Source organism: Antechinus flavipes, chromosome 2 (genome assembly GCF_016432865.1).
Source record: "Antechinus flavipes isolate AdamAnt ecotype Samford, QLD, Australia chromosome 2, AdamAnt_v2, whole genome shotgun sequence".
NCBI classification, from domain to species: domain Eukaryota; kingdom Metazoa; phylum Chordata; class Mammalia; order Dasyuromorphia; family Dasyuridae; genus Antechinus; species Antechinus flavipes.
The window spans coordinates 633,455,498-633,478,198 of NC_067399.1; the positions used below are offsets into that span (position 1 = coordinate 633,455,498).

At 35.0% G+C, this 22,701-nt stretch overlaps 1 protein-coding gene across 1 annotated transcript in view; it reads right to left on the reverse strand.

Annotated features, from left to right (window-relative positions):
* The window catches only part of LRMDA (leucine rich melanocyte differentiation associated), a 1,322,797-nt gene that overhangs the window by 74,126 nt on the left and 1,225,970 nt on the right, over window positions 1–22,701 (reverse strand). The window lies entirely within an intron of this gene.

Below are 22,701 nucleotides of genomic sequence, written 5' to 3' on the forward strand. Positions count from 1 at the left end.
TCTTTATTGAATCATTTATAAATGAGAATCTGACTCTCAATGACTCATTTTTCACTTAAAAATCACAATATCCAAAGTTTCCCTATCAAATCAAACTTCAGGATTCAAGTGTTTATATAATTTCTATTTTTTAGTTTTACCTTTTTACTTATAAAATTTATATGCAAATGAAACAAATGATCATAATATTTTGCATCTTTGAAAGCTTTCAATATGGTCCAATATCTCTTTGGTGTCCTTCAAACTGCTTCTTTACTTTTATATTTTTGAATATTTGATAACTAAAAGATTTCTCTCTTTGCCTCTTTATAACATCAAACCCTTTAAACAGGTAAGAAATCATTTTACATCATTCCAAAAGAGATTTAAGTCTTTATGTTTAAGGTCCATTTTATTTTTTTTACTATTCAAATTCCATCTGTAAGTAGTGTTTTGTCATGTGCCTATTGAAAAAAAAGAAGGAAGGGAACAAGCATTTAATATATACTTATGTCCTAGGCACTGTATTTTACAGATATCATTTCATTTGATCTTCACAAAAACACTGAAGGTTTTTTTGTTATATTCTCTACTTTATGGATAACTTTGATTATATTAAATTAAAAAGGGGTTGCACAAACAAAACCAATGCAGCCAAGATTAAAAGGGAAGCAGAAATCTGGAAAAAAAATTATGGTCAGTCTTTCTGTTAAAGGCATCATTGCTAAAGTATATTGAGAACTGAGTCAGTTTTTTAAGAAAAAAGTCATTCCCCAATTCATAAATGATCAAAGGATATGAATCAGAAAATTTTCACATGATGAAATTAAAGCCATCTATAGTCATATGAAAAAAATTATTTTAATCATTATTGATTAGAGAAATGCAAAGTAAAACAACTCTGAGGTACTACCTCACACCTCTCAGATTGACTAAGATAGCAGGAAAAGATAATAATAAATGTTGGAAGGGATGTGGGAAAACTGGGACACTAATGCATTGTTGGTGGAGTTGTGAAATGATCCGACCATGCTGGAGAGCAATCTGGAACTATGCCCAAAGGGCTATGAAGTTATGCATATCCTTTGGCCCAACCCTGACATTACTGAGTCTATATCCCAAGGAAATCATAAAGGAGGGGGAAAGACCCACATGTGCAAAATGTTTATAGCATCTCTTTTTGTGGTGGCAGACAATTGGAAAATAAATAGAAGCCCATCAACTGGGGAATGACTAAATAAGTTCTGATATATGAAACTAATAGAATATTTTTGTTCTATAAAAATGATAAACAAGTTGATGTCAGAAAAGCTTGGAAAGATTTACATGAACTGGTGGTAAGAGAAACAAGCAGAATCAGGAAAACATTGTACACAGCAACAGCTAGATTGTGCAATGATTAACTATGATAGACTTCTCATAGACTGATTCTTCTCCGTGGTTCAGTGATTCAAGGCAATCCCCAAAAACTTTGGATAGAAAATACCATCTTAACCCAGAGAGAGAACTATGGAGACTGAATGTAAGTCAATGCATGCTATGTATACTTTTTTCTTTTGTTTTTTTTTTCTCATTTTTCCCTTTTGTTCTGATTTTTCTCTTCCAACATGATTCATATGAAAAAAAAATAATGTATATGTTTAACAAAAAATGTTGTTTTACATGTAAGTGGAGAATTTTTTTTTAAAAAATCTCTACTTTGCAGTTGAAGAAACAAAAGCAGGCAGGGAGGAGTTAAATGACTTGACCAGAGTTACATGCACACAGCTAGTAATTTTTTGAAGTTGGGATTTGAATTCAAGCCTTCCTGATTCCAGGCTCGGCACTCCATCCACAGCACTTCACCTAGATGTTCTATTTATTTTTATATAAATTAGAAACACATATTACCAGTTTATATGAAAATAAATTTCATTTCCTATTCCTTTTAAGTATCAAAATGCTCATCTCTAACAGTGGAAATGTCTTACAGCTTTGGCAATTAATATAAATATTTCCCTTTATACAAAAGTGCTTTTCCTTCCCTTTTCATCACTAAACTGCTCCATATGAAAAAGGCTAAAAGATACACTGTGCTTTTCCTCTGCCACTTGTACTCTAGTTATACTCTCTGGAGTTAAGAAAACAGGTTAATCCTTTTTCCACACCACAGTCTGGAAATAGACGGTAACATATGCTCACCTTAATGACGGTGCTTTTGTGTAGGATCACCTGTGTGATAATATGCACTTTTGTCCATGATGTTTGCATGTGCATCAGTCAGCCTGACCATTCAGGAGTTAGACTTTCTGTCATTCTTTCTAAAGTCCTTCTCTCATGTTCTCCAAATCTGAGCTTTATTTCAGGATCTAGTTCAAATTTTCTTCTTTCTCTTAATAATCTCTTCCAAGAATATTCAGCCTACATTGATCTATGCATTTTCCAAATAGTCTGAAATAATTTAATTGCTAGTTGATCATATTCTATTTTGAATTAGTTTCTCATTGTTTTATTTTAGGTGTTTTTAAATTGTCACCTTCTTATTTACTTCCTAAAGATAGGGAAAAAACATCTTATCTCTCTCATCCTTCTATTTTTTTTTTATTTTTGTGTTTATATTTGTGTATGAGAGTTGGGGGGCAGGGCTTGAGTATGGGCTTTAGGATACATAATCCTTCACAAGCTTGAATTCTCAATAACTATTTACTGAAGAAACTTGGTTACACTTAAGACCATAGACTCATTGAATGTCAAAACTGGAAAAGACCTTAGAGATCTCACCCAAATTTCTGTTTTAATAGAAAACCAAAACTTATGTTTATTAAGTAATTTGCCCCAAAAGTACACACTGTCTGTTAATGTCAGATTCTGAACTAGTATTCAGATGGTCTGTAGCCCACTCAAGAATAGTTCCTACTAAACCATTCTGTTCCTTATTACACTTGGAGCCTGTTTAAGGGGTCATCATAAACTCCAAAAAGGGGTAATTAACAGCAGAGAATGAACTGTTAATGGGCCTGGTTGGAGAATAGTCTGACTATTTTTAACAAACAAGGCCTCCACTTATATAATTTATCTAATATGTCAAATTAATTCAATCCAACAATTATTAAGCATCTGCTACATTGTGGGACCTGTACTAAGTGCTGAGGATATAGAGACAAATTGAAGCAGTCTCTGACTACAAAAAGATTATATTCTAGTGCCCAAAATGAGGGAAATGCTAATCCCTCTAGAATCCCCTTAGCCAGACTACACATGGACTGTTGGACTCAGTTTTGAGCACCAAATTTTAAAAAGTTCATTCTGTACTTGGAAGACAAATGGCAATAAATGGATAGATGTCTTTCAATATTAGTATAAAGTAAAAGATCTGTTTAACCTGGAGAAGAGAATATTTGACAGTGATAAAAATTGGGGGGAAGCAGGAGAGAAAGTTGATGACAGAAAACAGCTCTTTCTTACACTGATCCTATGAGTTATGGTATATAGTACAAATAACTTGCTGTTTTGGAAGAGAAAGGGAGAGAGAGAGAGAGAGAGAGAGAGAGAGAGAGAGAGAGAGAGAGAGAGAGAGAGAGAGAATGAATATGATCAATTAGGTAAGACATCTCTAAAGGTCAGGAAAAGAATCATTCTTGAGTATCCTAAAAGTAATGAGGCAGCTCTAAAAAGTTAGGGATTGAAAAGGGAAAAGAAATCATTTGAATAAGATTCTATTTCCATCACATACTCATGCCTTCCTCCTAATGCATCTGAATGTGTAATGCTGCAGAGAGTGATCCAAAAAAAAAAAAAAAAAAGGAAGAGTGAATGATTTCAAGCTCTACAAGTCCAGCTTATAAATAAATCATTCATGGTTCCAAAGTAGCAAAAGGTTTATAACTCCCTAAAGAGGGAGAAGAAATCCAGAGTTTTTTTCTTTTAAAAATGTGCCAAATTAGCTTATTCATGGGCTCAGCTGAGAACAGGGTCATCCCAGGCCCTGAACTTTGAGCTTCAGTATATAATATCAAGGCAGAGAATATAAGTACTATCTCCCTGGGATCAGCTGCAAGGCAGGAGCTATTTCTTTTTTTTTTAATTAAAGCTTTTTATTTTCAAAACATATGCATGGATAATTTTTTAACACTGACCCTTGTGAAACTTTGTGTTCCAAATTTTCCACCCCATCCCCACCCCTTCCTCTAGAAAGCAAATAATTCAATATATGTCAAATATATTAAAATATATGTTAAATCTAATATATATAATACATATTTATACAATTATCTTGCTGCACAAGAAAAAATCAGATCAGAAAGGGAAAAAATGAGAAAGAAAAAAATACAAGCAAACAACAACAAAAAGAGTAAAAATGCTATGTTTTGATCCACATTCAGTTCCCACAATTCTCTCTGGTGTAAATGGTTCTCTCCATCATAAAAGCATTGGAATTGGTCTGAATCATCTCATTGTGGAAAAGAGCCTTGTCCATCAGAATTGATCATCTATAACCTTGTTGTTGCTGTGCATAATAATAGGAGCTATTTTTGAAAGAAGGAAAGAGATTGGAAGGATAAAAAGAAAACAGAGGTGACCCACTGATTGTTGTCTTTGGATACAAGTAAGGAAAAAGGTCATTTGATAGTTTCTCCTAAGTCATGAAGTTCATGACTCCATAAGTCATATATTGAACTGGATTATTTCCAGTAGCAAGTTTCTAGGCAAAAACAGGATAAAGCATGAATGTTTTTCCTTTCTCCATCTATGTTCAATTCTCATCTATTGCTGATAGTTGCTTTGTTCATTTCCATCCCTCTTAAGTTGGTCATTTGTGCATATTACGTATGCGGAATAATCTAACACCATCGTCTTCATCAATAAGTCTTGGAAATCTCCTTCAAATTCTCCTTTCTCAAAAAAGCTTTCTTCTAGGAAGCTGTCTCTGATCACTGTTTGCACCAGTTCTTAATTCAGAAGTCCCCTTAGCTAAGTCCCCCTCAACTCATGGGACATTCCATGCTCTGAATTTTGTTCAAGGCAGTCGAGATATTGTCTTACAATAGGACCTGAGGGAGGAATGGTTTAGAATTTCTTCAACCAACAGTCTATTCCCTAAACCAAAGAGTCAATTCAGTTTTGATGACTTTTTTTGTTTGTTTTAGAATCATATAACCCAATTGTTTTTTCTAGAATAGACAAAAAAAAAAAAAGCATCCGAGAGGGAAAATAGTATCATGGGTACCACTCTGGAATGATCTGGGTTGAAATCCTGACTCAAATTATTTATCTGTTTGACTCTGGGCAGTTTACTTAACCCTCTCAGCATGAGTTTTTTCATCTTTAAAATGGGAATAACAATAACATCTGCCTCACAAATGAGATCAGGGACATAAAATGCTTTGCAAACTGTAAATGCTATATAAACAGCACCTACTATTATTTCTTTGGGAGAACATTGGATCTAAAGTTGAAAAACCTAAGTTTTCCAACCACTGAGTTTTCTAAACTGAGTCTTGGCAGCTGCCATTCCCAGTAGGAACTTTGTCAAGTTTCATATTTTCTCTTAGTTCACAAATTTGTAAAATGAGGGAGCTGGACAAAGAATTTTTAAGGACCCTCAAACTTATTTGCTTATGACTATAGACAGTCAGACTATATAATAAATCTTTGATTCATGAAAACTAAAAGAGAAATGAAATGGTTCAACTGATGAGCCAAAAAAGAAACTATGGCCTTAGGATGATCCCAAGAGTACTATTTAACACACTAATAACAGTCTTTCCTTTAACAAATGTTGTTGTGGTCCAAGATTCAGGCCAGAACATTTTCTACATTAGATTTGATATGTGCTTATGGTCTCACCAATTTTTTTTTCATTTAAAAAAATGCCCCACACAATGGTACTGTGACTGTATCTTAAACCAAATATAATTAGAACTTGGAAGGAATCATTTAATGTAGTCAACGTTATAATGAATATTTATAGCTCATGGAACATCATTAGAAACTCAAACTATCCCATGTTTTTTCTCTTTTAACACTGTGAGATTTTAATTAAAAGCAAGAGAAAAGAAGTAAAGGAATAGACTGGTGTTTGGAGTGAGGGGTGAATTGTTTTGGAGCACAACTTGACCCAGAAACAGCTTTCTATATCTGATTCATAGGATGAATTTGAAAAGAACTTTTTCTACTCTCTGAGACTCTCGTTGGAGATTGTGGTGTTGAATTGGTGCTTGAACAAAGTTTTTGGTAGCTGGAGAAAGTATTACAAGCCTCAGCAACTCAATGTTCAAATGCCCAAGGGCCTTTCATCAGAATTTTTCCTCAAGAAAAGCTTACTTTTTGAACCAGGAATCTTTTTTCAGGAAAAAGTCTATTCAGCACAGTTTTCCTTACTATTGGCCTTATTTCTTTTCCTATTATTCTTTGCCTCCTCCCTTCTCCCTACTCAGTCCCTAGACACACATTAGAAAATCTGTTTAGCAATACATGGCAATAAGACCATAACAACTCTACCATATGTAGTCCATGGTACAAAGTCCCCAAGTTCTGGGTTCACAAAGAGTCCTAATTAACCATCCCCATCTTGGGAGCATCCTCAGACACTCCACCCTTGGGCATTAAAAACCACCTCAAATATACTGTGACATATTTAATATGTAAAAGACTGCTTGCCCTCTAAGGGAGGGGGTAGAGAGAGGGAGGGGAAAAGTCGGAGCAGAAGTGAGTGCAAGGGATAATGTTGTAAAAAATTACCCTGGCATGGACTCTGTCAATAAAAAATTATAATTAGGAAAAAAAACACCTCAAGACGTAATATGGCAAAGTATGGGACAAACAGGGGAGGGACAAAGGAATGATGATAATTTTTTTTATATTTTAGTATATCCATTTACTTTTTTCAATGAAATTTAGGCTCAAATTAAAGTAAATGAAAGTAAGATTAACAAGATAAATTCACTACAACTCTCAATGAAAACAAAACAGCAATTAATTAATACAGTATTTATGAATAGGGTCAAATTTGAGCTAGTATATAGCTAGTGGTCATGCAAATCATCACTGTCAATTGGTAGGCTCTTGAAATAGATGAGTTTTTTCATGTGCTGCTTGCTACATCTGAACAGGAGTTGTGTATGAATCTGAAGGTAAGAAATGTGTACAAATTAAAAGTACCACAACATATGTGGTAATTCTCAAAGTTATTCACTTTGGTAAATACAATGTAATAATTTTTTAAACAATCCTGTAACTTAACAATAATAAAATTGATTTTATATGATTATTTGAAATTTTCAGCAACTAAATTTAAACTTAATTTTAAATTGCTTATTATTTCCAGTTTTTTAAATCAAAAAATATCCTTTTATGATAGACCCATACACAGCTGAATTGAAGAGAAAATTTCCCTGGAGCAGCTGAAACTCATATAAGCAATGACAAAAGTAGAAACTGTGGGAATATAGAAACAAAAAATAAAAAACCCAAGCCCAGAAAATATGATCCAGTATTTTATCATTAGGATTCAAAAGTCCTACCACTGATAGAGAGGAAAAGCAACTGTGTTTTCTTTGTATAGATTCTTTAGTCAAAGATAGCATGGAAGTTCATAAACTGAAATTAAACGTTTTATCAATACATGTTGAATATTTTGGCAAGAAGATATTATTTTTCTCCAGATAAAAAGATATGTGTTTTAAAACAAGAAAACAAACTTTTAACAAAAACTATGTTTGTAAAAAAAATAAAGAAAATTTGTGTACATTTTATTAGGTTGTTTACTGTGTTGTAACAGCTATTGATGTAGTCAAAATACTGTTTGGTGAATCAAATGCAAAGCAATTCTAAATGCTCTTCTTGTAGACAACATAGTGGAAAGAAGAATTTCTGATTCATCTCAAGACATTTTTTCAGTTAATTGATAAATTAATATCTTGTTTTGCTTGCAAACGAATGAACAACACAAATAATTAAAATTCTTATTGGATTATTACGTAGACATATTGTTATAGTTGAGATTAGGAATAATTTGTTACTTTTCAAATTTACAGATGCCAGTCACATATCAAGAAAACCTTTTAATGTAATTGATGGGTTTTTTAAAACCAAATTCATATAATGTGGGGAAATTATATTGAACAATGCACAGATGTAACAATCAAAATAAGGACAAACTGTAGATCAATAAGTACTTATTAAAAATTGAGCCCCATTGCATTTTGGACAAACTGAATATTTCATAAACAATCATGTATACCATATTAAATGATATATGGTGAGCAGTTACATGAGATTTCTTTAAGGTTATATAATTAATCACTTTTCCAAAAAGCAATTGACTAAGCAATACTCCCTTTGTAAAATAATGCAATGATACCAGGGCAGAGCATAGCATACCTCAATATTACTAAAAAATACGTCAAAACATATCTGCATCTCTTGTCAAAATATTCCAAAGGGTGTTAGAGCTAAAAGAAGAAATTACCATTTTTAATGGTAGTAAATAATAATGATACATCAAATTCTTTTTGTAATAAAAATTTCCTTTGCACATGTGTGAAACTTTTTAAAAACTTTTTTAAAACCTCAGTATTCTAAATAAATCAGTGCAAAATTCTTACATTCATATTCTGATCCTGAGAGATAAAATGATGATATTTATAAAATAAGTAGAGCTAAGAATAATAAATTTACCAAAAACAATTATGTTTGCTGTTTAAAAGAAGTAGCTTGCAACTTGGAAATATGCAACCATCACAACAAAAAAATCATTAAAATAACCATATCTGAATATCCACTGCTAGATATCTATCCTAAGCAGTTCAAACTTAAAAAGAATAGTCCAATTTACTCCAAATATTCACTATATTCCACCCAAAAAATCATAGCAGCCATTTTTTATTATAGGAAAGAAGCTGGAAAAAAATAAGTGTCCTTTGAATATAGAATGCCAAGGACAATTTTGATACAAAGTGTGTGATGGGAAATTACCATATGAGATGGTGAAAGTGAAGAAGCATGGGAAGATTGATATGAACTGGTGCAAAATGAAATATCATGATGACAACATTTTAAATTGAAGGAATAGGAAAAAACATAAATGCTATGTAAAGAAATAACCAAGAATCTAGAGAAGAGATGAGAAAATGAAATTCCTTCCTTTCTTTGCAGGAGTTAAGAGACTATTGGTAGGGAATACAGAATACCATATACTGCCAGATTTGATTGATGTGCTAGGGTTTTTTTTTGCTGATTTTTTTCTGCTCATTTTTTATCTTTCTTAGAAGGAAAGTTCATTTGGTATTAGAAAAGTGATTCATATAGTTAGAAATAAAGGTCATATAAAATAAAAAAAGATGAATAAAAATGAAAAAAAACATTCTATCCTACAAATGAAATACAAGAAAGTAAAGAGAATTGTTATTGATCAATTTTATCATAAACAAACTGATTCTTATTTGATTTTAAAAACATATTGTACTTTTATCTATAAAAGGATAAGGCACCCATTTGTTATGAACAGATATATTTGGTAAAACACTCTACCTTTGCAAATTCTTCAGTCCATAATTTCCAGGCCATTCCTTCCAAACATCCCAGAATAAAATAGTTTCTGAATTTGGGAGCTTCTTCGGTGGAACAGACAACACAGAGTGACTTGATGCCTTAATTTCTGTTGATTGCCAAGCCATTAGTACTGTGGTGTCCACATTATGAAGATGGGATTGATAGAGAAATAGGAAAATCAAGTACCAAAGTAAAGTCAAGGCAACATCTTAAGAATATGGATAGGACAGTAGTCTAAGGAAAAATCTAAGTCAGAATAAATAGTACTAGCATCTACAAGGCATCTCCCATAACACTACAGCCATGGCAAAATGAGGGTGCCATACATTGCTGAAACCCAGAACTTTCTGGGTTTTTTTCTATTTATTCTCCAAGGTTATTTGGGGTAGTTCTCAACATGTGGTCCCTTCCCTTAGTCTTTCTCCCGTTTACTAACTAGAATGAAGCAAAGAAGATGAGAGTTGATAAAACATTACTGGATTTCCATATTGCAGTTTCATTTATAGCTATTTAAGACATCTAAATTTTTAAAAATTGATTTATAAAGAGTAAGTCATTTAAGACTTTGAATAAAGTTGGTAGGTCAAGAGCAGGAGACTTCCCAAATGTAAGGTGAGTACATAAATATATTGATGAGAGATTCCTGACTTTGTTAATTTTGGAGTGTATTCCATGTCATCCTTTGAGATCTCTCTGAAATTCAGGCAAGATATCATATGCTATATTAGCTCTCATGGTGGCTAGATACATAGTCTTAAGGGTTTGTGGCCTGAATACTCTTGGTAGTAAGAAACTATTAAGAAGCCAAAGCATTTATATACTCTGATAAAATCCCTTGATCTATGGCATAAAGGTAGTGTCATGTGTTGGCCAAATATATATACTGGATTTTGTAGCTTATTAAATAATTGATAGCCTGCTTTTCTAAATGGCAGTAGAAGCAGGGTTATTTATATAGCACTAAAAATTACATACTCAGCTCATATCAAATGTCATCTCATGTTGAATCAATTGGGTTGATTACAAATATAAAAATTCCATATGATTTTGTCAGCAAATATATATTATATATATAATTATTTTGTTGTATTTTATTGTATATTTTGTTTATATTTTATTGTTATAAATATAATAATTAATTTTATTCCAAAAAATGTAAACTAGCTAAAACTATGTTATTAGAGGTTATTTTTTTAAAAAGAGGGTGATAAGAAAAGAGGATATTGTGAAATAAAATTTGGAAATAAATGTCATAAGAGAAGCCATTGACTCCATACTAGTCAATTGATCCTGAAGCAGCTACAGCCTCTGAGTTCTTATCAGGAGTTACTTTTATCATTTTAATAATGAACAAATGAGGCAAAGATGACAAAAAAGGGAATAGTCAATGTTGAATGGCTTCTGAAAGATTGAATCTTTGAATTCTGAAAAGAAGTTTGGAATTATGAAAATAAAGTAGCTTAACTCCAGAAATTCTCTTGCTAGGTCCATACTAGGGTTGAATGATAGAAAGATAGGCTCCATATATACCAAAATATTTAAAATAACAAAAAACTAGAAATAAAGTAATTGCCCATGCATTGGTGAATGGCTAAACAAATTGTGATACTTGAATATAATAAAATATTAACACTTTTTTTAAGAAATGGAGAATATAATGAAAAGGGAAAAGCATGGAAAGACTTCTATGAACTGATACAAAGTGAAGTATAGTTAATAAAAGAACATGCACTCTGATTGCAACACAATATAAAGATCAGTCCACCATTTTAAAAAAATGAAAGCGAATGGGAGGAAATTATGAATAACAAGCCCCAAAGAAGAAATATGAGAAAATACTCTACTCCACTCCTTTGGAGGGGTAGGAGTCCACAGGTATAGAATATTATATACATTATAAATTTTTTTGGATATATTGATCAGTTTTTCTGATTCTTTCTTTTCTCTTTTTTATCTTAAAAAGGAATTATAATGAATGATTCTCTCAGAGTGGGGAAGTTGAAGATCACTAGGTGAAATTTAGGCAAGTAAAAATAAAAATATTAATTAAAATTTTATTTAAAAACAAAATTTATGAATTTTCAGTAAACTGACTGAAAAATTTCCCTGATTACTTTTCTCACATATACTTTTACATTTATGAAACTCTTACAAATAGTGGTACCTTCACAGAAATGATCAAAATTGCCAAGGAGATACTAATATTGCTTCTGAAGGAGATTCAGTAAGTGCCATGCTACAATAGAATGAGGAAATTATATCCTTACTTTAACCAAGTGTGGCAATTTCTATTTCCCTGACCTCTTTGGAACAATTTGAATAATAGGAGTGCAACTATTATATACAAATCAGACAACATTTCATGCCTTCTAACCTTTCTCTTTTTACTGGAGTATCTTAGGTGTTTTGCTTACTCTAGCCATGAACGTATTCCCAAATCTTTTCATCACTGAATGGCTCACTTTAACCACTATACTTTCTGATGACTTCCTAGAGGATATCACTATTATTGGCACCTAAGCTATTACACATGAATATGTAATATCAATTTTCAAAAAATATTAAATATGAGAAATGGCTTTTTAAATGCATCAAAGGAAAGTATGTTTGTCTAAACATGGTACTGACACATAAAATCTCTCTGTGTCTATGTCTCTTTTTCTCCCTATCTCTCTATCTCTTCTTCCTTCCCGTTCTTCTTTCCCTTCTCTCTTCCCATTTTTTCTCCTCCTCCCTTTCTCTCCCATTCTCCCCCCTTCCCTGTTTCTCCATCTCACTCCCTGTTTCTCCATCTCCCTCCCTTCTTGTCTCCTTCTTCCTTCTCCTTCCTTCTTCCAATATTGTTCTGAATTATTTTACCTCTTTACATTTTCTATCTTTCCAGCAGAATATAAACTCTTTGAGGACAAGGGCTGTTATTTTTCGTTTTGTAGTCCTTATAATGAGCACAGCATAAAACAAAAGGGCAACAAATTCACATAACAGACAAAGCCTTTCTCTCTAGAAGAACACACCATCAGCCTATACTGTTTTACAATTTATATTTTTGATGCAAAAGAGAGAGAGAAGGACATGTTCATGAGAAAGACAGTTCAGCACTGGCCCAATTTCAGCAGATATGGCCAAGTTTGAAAAATTATTAAGCCCATAGCATATACTTAATAAATATATTGGATTAGATTGGATTAGAGTTGGAGAATTGTGGGATTTTAGAATTGGAAAGGAAATCGGATCTAGCTTAACACCTTAATTTTATAGATAAAGATTTTATTACTTCAGGAGCAATAAGGAAATTGAAGTGCTCAGACACACACCTAGTTAGTTGTAGCCCTGGCACTAGAACCTATGTTTTCTGACCACACGAGCCAAATTTCTTTCCATTACAATATCCTGCTTTATGCAATTCTTGGCAATTTCCTGTCCAACAGCCCACAACTATTTGTTAGAGGCATTTTCCCACAAACCCTTTAGAGGTTCTAATTCTGGGATATCTTTTCTCTCAGTTCTTTGAGATGAAATATTGCAGAAAATCATGGCATCCATCTACAGTTTTTTTTTTTTTTTTAATGACCACATGCCTGACATAAAGGATGGTCTCTATAAAAGATATGTATCACAGAGTGATTAAAAATAGTAAAGAAAACTAAACTGTCTAATTACCAAATTCCTCACTAAGATCATCTATCACTTGAGGAAAAATAAAACAACAAAACAGCATCCTCATATTTAAACGGTATCTTTCCTTACAAGGACAAGCTCCCTGACTTTCTTTCTGACCATGCTGATAATGCTTTGGCCAACCAGTCAAGGACTGCCCTGTTTTCCCACTCAGGAAGGCCTAAATAAATTAGAACAGGCCGCCCGACCCTCCTCTGGAAGGGTCAGCAATTATTAATGAAAAGCTAGCCTCCAAACTTGCCACCCAATGATTAAAAGACATTTGTTCCCGAACGGGCTCCCTCGCTTTCAAATAAAACAGATGAAGAAGGAAATTAAATTCCTGAGAAATAAATTTTGACTGAAGTGAGAAATCACACTAAGAAGCTAATTTAAGGGAGATGAAATTAATTTTGGTGACATTTATTCTATTTAGCAAAAATGGTGACAAAACATATAGGGGCTCTGTTCGCCAGAGATAAGAGGCGAGTAATTTAAGGCTGGGCACAACTACAGTCTACAGCGATTTAATCCTGCTGTTACAACATCCCTTGTGACCTATCATTAAAGGTTTAAAGTAAAACTGACAATTATTATTAGCTGGTAATTGGATTTTGGAGATTCAGTATAAAGTTAGGATAATTTAAATGACTGTTGACATTGGAAAGATTATGTAAACGCTCTGAATCAGCTGAATTTATCAATTTATTTAGTCTTATAAAACCCAACATATCTCCATCACCAGGAATCCAGCAAAAAAGGGCTACAAGCTCCCTTGGGATTTTTTTCTGGGGAATAGGGAAGGCTGCACCTCCTATATTAGGGTGATATCGTCAGAGCCCATACCAGGGCTAACCTCCAAACCCATTGCATTTCTGTCAAACTAAGCTTCAGCTTCCCAGCTCCCAACAGAATAGATTTCTCCACTCCCAAATGGAGGGAGAAAATGTGTCGCAGAAAATCATGGCATCCTCAGAGAAAAATAAAATTGTCAGGGTCGAATATTTTATGATATGGATTTTTAATTATAAAGGCCAAATTTCCAAATCTAAAGATGGAATCGAAAATCCAGCAGCCCTTACAGATTTATAGAGCTGTCCTCTGGGGCTCAGTGAACCAGTCCCCATGAGGCTCTGCTCTCTAAACAATGACACAAAGGCTGGCTGATCTTTGGTTTAATGCTGAGCACTGAGCAGAACAGGTATATTTGGGGAAATCCTTTCTTGCTGCTGCTGTGAATTATAAATAATAATAATAACAGAATAAAGGATGAACAAAAAATAATAATAATACTGCTAAAATATCATGGCATGGAAAGCATTCTTTGGTAAAGCCAGCTATCTAAAATCATATTTAAAATTAGAAAGGTTCTTGGAAGTCATGTCATCCAACTTCCTTATATTACAGGTTGAGAAAAGCCCAGGGAAGATTACTGACAGATCTAGAAGGTACTTTGGAAATTATGACATCTAACAGCCTGATATTATAGATGAAGAAATTAAAGTCAAGAGAAATTCAATTATTCAGGCAGAATCAAGGAATCAAACCTGGATGCTCTAACACCAAATAAGGGTCCTTTGAACAATCTCCTATTGCCTCCTGTATAGGAGGATTTTGGCCATATGCATGCTTCTTTAATATGGGAAGGGGCTAGGGAGTCATTTTGTATTTGAATTTTCCTGGTTCCATGTTTATGTCATCTTGGTCCATACCCAGTGTCCCCAAATTCAAATCCATTCCCCATATGCAAGTTTTGCTAGAAAGGTAAGCAATTGACTTCTCTTTTCTAAGCAGGAAGATCACATAATTCTCAGCAATTATTATCATTCCAATAAAGAAGTCTTATTATCTAGGAAAGTCTATAAAACTAAGTGTTGAGAAACTGAGACCTGAGCCTTTCTTGCACCAAGACAGAAGGATAAGCTGTCTCTTTGAAGGGAAATATGTTTCTCTCTTCCTGTGAGTGAATCTGGTTTACATCCCATTTGGAGTGAAGAGAGCAGATTTTCCCATCTTAATTTCTACAGGTTAACACTACAAAGATCAGGACCATGCACTGTTTCTATGTAACTTTTTAATGTATATTAAATTTAACAGGGTGATACTTGTCCCTCTAAAGCTACTTGTCAAGTCAACAAGCATTTATTTAGCATCTCTATATTGCAAGTACTGGGTGACTGCTAGGCACATGAAGAAAGAGAAATATGGTTCCTTTCCTCAGAGAGAGACTTGAAGCAGGATGCTTTTGTAGCAGTCCAGAGATGTGGCAGTGTGAATCTAAAGGTATAATTGACAGGGACTTGGCAAAATATTGTATATATAAAGGGAGGGAAGAAGAGAGAAAGAGAGAAAGAGGGAGAGAGAGAGAGAGAGAGAGAGAGAGAGAGAGAGAGAGAGAGAGAGAGAAGGAGAGGGAAGAGGAAGAGAGAGAGAGAGAGAGAGAGAGAGAGAGAGAGAGAGAGAGAGAGAGAGAGAGATACAGAGAGAGAGAGATACAGAGACCCTGGGGAAGACAGAGAAACAGAGACAGAGGGACAGAGACAGAAACAGGGGAATGAGAAGAGAGAAGGAGGGACGTGAAAAGAGAAAGAGATGGAGAGAGAGAGAGTGAGAAAGAGGGAGAAAAGGAGGAAGGAATAGGTAAGGAGAGAGACAGAAAGATATTTCCTGAGAGACTGGGAGGATGGCTGTATCCTCCATAATAAGAAGGGAAGTTTGGAAGAAGGGACATATAGAAGAGGGAAGCTATTGAGTTCATATTTGGGCAAGCTGAGTTTAAGATGTATACACAACATCTAGTATGAGATTAGAGACTGGGGTAAAGAGAAGTTGTACTAGATAAGTGGATGTCAGAATCATCTGCACAGAGATAACTGGATCCATGGATAAGATCATCCTAGAAGACTTAGGACAGCGCCCTGTGATTCACCCCCAGTTAGCAGGAATGCTCTGCATGAAGGTCCAGCATAGGATGCTGAGAAGGAGCAGCTTGGCAGTTTAGGACCACTGGGAAAGAGCAGAGATACAAAATCTCTGAGAAAAGAAAGCAACAAAGGATGATATATGTCATAAAGAAAAGTGAAATTACAAAAGACTCATCAAATAAAGAATTTCAAAGTTTATGATTATTGAAGTAGCATGGAAAGATCAAGGATATAATCATTTCTGTGTGTAGCAAGGTGTAGTAGAGGAGTAAGTTCTAGAAAATGATGAAGTTGAAAAACTAAAATTATGGTATTTGTGGGTATATCAATATGTATATTTTTAAATAATAGTTTTTTTTCCAAATACATGCAAAGATAGTTTTCAACATTTACCTTTGCAAAACCTTGAGTTCCAATTTTTTCTCCCTCTTTTCCCCCACTCCCTTCCCTAGACAGCAAATAATCCAATATAAGTTAAACATATGCAATTCTTCTATATATATTTCCACAATTATCATGCTGCACAAGAAAAATCATATCTAAAAAGGAAAAATGAGAAAAAAGAGCAAGCAAACAATAAAAAGGTGAAAGTACTATGTTGTGATCTGCATTCAATTCCCATAGCCCTCTTTGTGGATGCAGATGGCTCTCTCCATCACAAATGTATTGGATCAATTAGTATATTAAAGAACAATAATATGAAGATAGGAATTGGGCAGGAGAGAAAAGACTAATCCTGGCTGTAAACTCCTTTTGGAAGAAAGGAGAATGTCCAACAATGATTAGGATCTTGATTTTATGATAAATATTAATTTAGTGAACCTTGAAGGAGCAGAAGTGACAAAGTGATAGTTGGAGAGGGAGGGCTTTGAAGTGACAATGGCTGCAAGGAGCATTCCAACTTTCTGATTTCAAGCAGTCTGTGGTATGGGTATAAGGGCAACTAATACTAGAAAGGGTGTCCAGGGAAGCTGCATTGCCCGGAGGGAGTCAGATCTCAGTCAGTGTCAAAAGATGGATGAGTAAAAAAAGGAGAAAAAAAAGATTTATGATGAAAGCAAGTTTTTCATGGATGGATAGAGCAAGAATTTCATAGAACACAAGGGAGGGGGTGGATAGATTTTGAGGTGGGATGTTGAGTTAGCGGAACATGGTTTATACTATATATTCTGGAGTTCAGGATTACTGGGACAGGGGTAATATAATTAGTAAAAATATGCTAATCACTGAGAAATTACTTATAGCAGGTGATCATCATCTCTAGAAATAAAGCTGGTATAGAAGAGTGAGCAGAAAGAGTGGGCCTTTTAAACAACATGGAGGTTCCAGGCAGGAACTCATCAATCTTCAATCCACCCTCAGAGTAGAGTCATCTCACAGGACAAGTAATAGTGTAATTAGAAGGATGGAAAGTGGGTATGGGGAGGGCTTAACCAAGCAAGCAGGAAGTAAATGGTAGAATTTGCTTGTATAGGAATATACAAAGAGATAGAGATGGATAGTGAATTTCATGGGTATAGTGAACTCCCAGGTGAAAAAACTCCCTCTACCAATACAATTTAGAACTTTCTCTGTCATTTATAGTCTTAGGAAATTAGTTATAAAACCTAGAGATTAAATGACTTGCCCAATGCCACAGACCCAGTATATGTCAGAGACAGGGCTTGTACTCATATCTTCTTGGTATCGAGGCTACCTCTTTATCCATTATGTCCCGATGCCATCACTAGAGATATGAAAAATAGATACAAAATGGATAATTTTGATAATTGTAATTGTAGGAGTAATGGTCCCATAGCTGGAAGAAGGGTGTCAGGAAAAGCTTTATGCAGATGTGATATTTGAATTAAACTTTGAAAACCTAGGGTATTTATAGGAGATAAGGAAGGACTGTAGGTCAATCAATGTGAAGGGATAGAAATAGATGCTGCAGAGCTGTTTATGAGGAACAGTTAGGTCATTTTAGCAGGACTTCAGTTCCCTTCTCAGATATCTTAAAAACCAATCTCTCAATAACCTCAAAATTGTGTCACTCCCAGCACGAGTCTCCACTGTGTATATGTGGTCCTGCCCAGCTGTGATTTCCATCTTTGTTTTCTTTTCTGTCATTTCTATTTCTTCACATGGTTCTTCTGAGACTGCAATGTTGGAGTCCAAATGTGATGGAACCAAAGGAATAGGGCAGCCAATTTTTAAAAAAAGCAATAACTACCCCCAAGATATTTACATTTAACTTTAGCATGAATTATGTCATTTTAAGAGAGAATATTTTCCTTTAGGTCAAGCTGATTTCAAAAATTGTTTGTTTTCCTTGTACATTCACTAGCATGCAGAAGAAGGAGATACTAATTAAGAGCAGCTGAAGGCTGAGGGGAAGGAGGAAAGGAAAGCTTGTCCAGGATTAAAACAAACACGTATGGAACATCTTTAAACAAAAATAAGCAACAACAACATGTAATTTACATGTAAAAAACAGAATTAACTAACTGGCATTCTTAGGCTAAAATGAATCTCTGGAGATTATTAAGTTTTACATACATCTAAAGGGAAGGTCTGTGAACATTTAGAAAGGGAAACAGTGATCACTCAAAATCACTCAAAGCTTCATCAGGAACAGGTCATGCCAGACTAATCTCATTTTCTTTTTCGGCAAGGTTACTAGATTGGCAGATTAAAAGAATGCTGGAAATAAAACATACAGGAATTTCACAGAGACTTTCAGCAATCTTTCATGCTTCTTCCTGAATATAAAAGAAAGGAATGTGGGTGAAATTATAGTAAGGTGGATTCAGAACTTGTTGGAAACTGGAAACAAAAAAATAAGTCATTAATTGGTCAGTGTCAGATGAGAAATAGGCCCTTAATAGTATGTCAGTGGGGATCTTTCCTTCACCCTGTCCTAGTTATAATTTTTATCAGTGATTTAGATGAAAACAATGGTTGTATGTTTATTCCATTTGCAGATGACAAAGTTGAGAGAAAGTGATGGTGGCGTTTGTGGTGAATATCTAACATGTTATGGGACAGTCAAGATCCAAAAAGCTTTCAATAGGCATAAATTAAGGGCTAAATCTAATATGATTAAATTTTTAAAAGGATAAATCTAAAGTCTTACTAAAGGAATCAATTATACAAATAGATGGCATGAGTCAGCTGGATGATTTGGAAGCCAAACACAATATGAGATGGCAATGGGATGTGTGAAATTAGGTCACTTTAAGGACATAATATGCAAAGATTACATAGTGATATATAATTAATACAGTAATATACAATGGTTATACAAAAGTCTTAATGTTCCAAGAACTAAGATTTTGGGGAAACAACGGTATTTCTTTAACTATCTTGGTCAGAGAATACAGAAAGTTCTATATTGGATACCACATTTTAGTAAGGACATTAACCAATTGAAGTATGTCCAAAGAAGGACAAACAGGGAAAGAGAATCAAAACATGATATTATATCTTCACATTTCTTATTTTTAAAAAGGAGCAGGTCTAAGGTTCTAAGCAATTTTCATTCATCAATAAAAGATACATCACTAGGGGTGTGAGAATGAATAACTGGAGGTGATACCAATGACCAAAAGAAATAGCCAAAAGAAAAGGATCAGGAAGAACTAATGTTAGTCAATGGCTAGAGTAATCTAATACATGATGTAAGCAGCCAGGACACCCAACATGTCTCAAAGTGGACCCAGAGAAACTGCAAGGTAAATCGGAAAGCAGACAATGCTTGGCTTTGAAGCCATCTCCCCAAGCCACCGTGGGTACTTCTATCCTTCTGGATTAGTGCCATAGTTAGCTCTCAGGCATCAGGATTTCTCCCTGTTTTGATTCCCATGTGGTCATCAACTAATCTAGGCTAAAAAACTAATCGAAAATCATTGACATCTCATGTATCCTAAACATGCCATGGATACTTTGGGAGCTAGCAAAATCTCGTACCACAGTATGATTTTCACAGAGATAATAGACTTGAAACTAGAGGCATGAAGCAGTAAACAATTTACTTATGGTTACACAGCTAATAAGTGAATCAAGTAGAATTTGAATTTCAGATGTTCCTGAATTCCAAATATAGTGCACTATGTACCATATCAAAGCTTCTTAAATAGTGGGTCTTACCCCATATGGGGTCTCATAACTGAATATGGTTGTTGTAAAACTATGATTTATTATCAGCAAATGTTTGATCTGTATATTATTTTACATATCTATATAGTCAGGATCACATAAAAAATTCTCAGGCAAAAATGAGTGAAAAAAGCTTAAGAAAGTCAGTATCCTACCAAAGTTACCTCTTAAATGTCAATATGGTATTAAATCATTTCATAATCATAAACAAATTACTGATATATATGTAAATGTATGTATATATCCATCCCTAAAAGGCAATTAAAAAACTGAAACTTCATGTTAGGACTCAAGATCTTCAATAATAGAAAGCAAATTGTGAATTTTCTTTCTTTTTTCTCTTAAAAACTTTTATTCTGTCTTTTGCTTTTACATTATCTTATTGTTTCAATATACCTCTGCCCAACTCCTACCCAGCAAACTATCCTATATTATAATGAGATTTTTTTAAGATAGGACTAAAGACATTTGAGCAAAAATACCAACAAACTATCTGATAGTATATGCAATATTCTTTGCAAAGAAAGGAGGGAAGAAGTACAATTTATAAGTCATTACTTGTCATCTAGTAACCAACAGGTCTTTTACCAATTCTCCTTGGCCCACATGCTCAAGAACTCCCAAAGCTCTGGGGTAGATTGGTGCTTCACTTTCTGGGAATAAGTATTTTATGAAAGCCAAGCTGTCATCACTGTGATTCCTATAACACATTCACCTGCATATGTGTGTGTTGGGGATGGAAGGGGGATAGAACTGGTTCCTCGGGCATCCAGCAGCTGTGAATCTCCTGAGGTCACTGTGGTAACCAAAAAGTCCAGATTCAAGAAGAGATTCCTCCCCCCCAGAACACTTCTCTGGCATTTTGGATTTGATTTATAATAATCTCTGCTTCCCGCTTGTCCACAAAAATCCAAAGGTCTTACTTGTATCTCATTTTATGGTTGTTTTCCTCTGGGAATTTTTAATCATAGATCAGCATATCTAGGTCGTGATTTGGGGATTTGGGGAGGTCTAGCACCAGTTCTGCTTTTTTCCCTAAGCTGAGGCGGGGGTGATGGTGATAGACACCAGGCCCCTGAATCATTACCTCTGCTCATTTATCAGCACAGAAAGACATCTGCCCACCTGGGGAGATAGGATTGCTGGATGATATTTTCACCATTCATTCATCACAGTCTTCCAACTCACCAAATTCTCTAGAGAAGGAAGGGACCTTAGTGAGCATTCAGTCCAACTCCTCATTTTACAGAGGCTCAGGGAGCTTGTGACTTGTCCAGAATCCTATAATTCTTAAATAAACAGGATTCAAAGCTAGGACTTCCAGAGCTCCATCCTCTACCCCACCATCGGAAAACATTCTAAGTCCATGTATCCCAAATGCACAATTGACAAATTAATCTTTAGAGATCTTTTAAGAAGTCTTGAATTAATATCTCTCTGCCTTTCCATGCTGGAGCTCTGTACACTGACTCAGTTGGATGGAGGGCAGAAAACACTCCCAGGATCATTGAGCACAGCATTTGCAGTTTGGAACAGTGGGAGGTGATTTAGTGGCCACACAGGTGTTTTCTTTAATTATGCAATATTGGTAAAGCTCACTGGGCTCAATGAGCCCCACTTTCCCACTGCTCCTTACATGGTTCAGGAGTTCAGGGAAGCAGACAAAGGATGGATGTCGGGGCAGGCAGGTGCCTCATGTTTCTTTGCTTCGTAGAGAGACCTCGTGGACCTCATATGTAATCAAGTGTCTTCAGCTTGTAGTCTCAGTGCTAAAAGCAGCAAGTCCTTCTCCAAATAATTTTGGTTTTCATTTGGACCTCTCCAGGATGGTAAAGACTGGCACGCCAGCCAAGAAATCGGGGAAAAGGAAGTTGGGCAAGTGGGTATGGTGATGATACAGCAGTTATTCTGGGTTTATGTCATATCTTTGGGGTTTGGGGGGTCTTAAGGGAGGATTAATGCCTCTTGTAGGAGGTCTACTGAGCCCTTTTCAGTATTGTTCATTTATCCTCCTGTTCACCTGATACCCAACCCTCACCTATGGCTCCAAGAAGCAGCCACACAGCCCAGTAAAAATGTCTTGGCAGATGAGCTAAACCAAGTTGAGAGTAAACAACAGTCCTCCAACCCACTGGTGAGTTGGATGGGTATCTACCCAAAGCACTGAAGACTCTCCTTGGTGGAATGGGCAGATAAGAACAGTGGCCATGAAGATGGCTGAAGAAAGTGCTATGGAGTGCTTAGAACTTGCTATCCAAGACACAAGGTCATCTACCTCCTCCAAGGTCATCATGGCCAGCCCTTCTGACTTTTGTCCTGCTATAGGGACTTTGATGACTCTGGAAGAGAGTGAGATGACTCTGCTCACTTAAATCCAATTCATGCACGGATCAAGACATCAATCACCCTGTGGTCCTCTTCAGGAAAAAAGAAGCAGACATGATTCACAGTCCCCATTGTCCCTCTCTCAGAG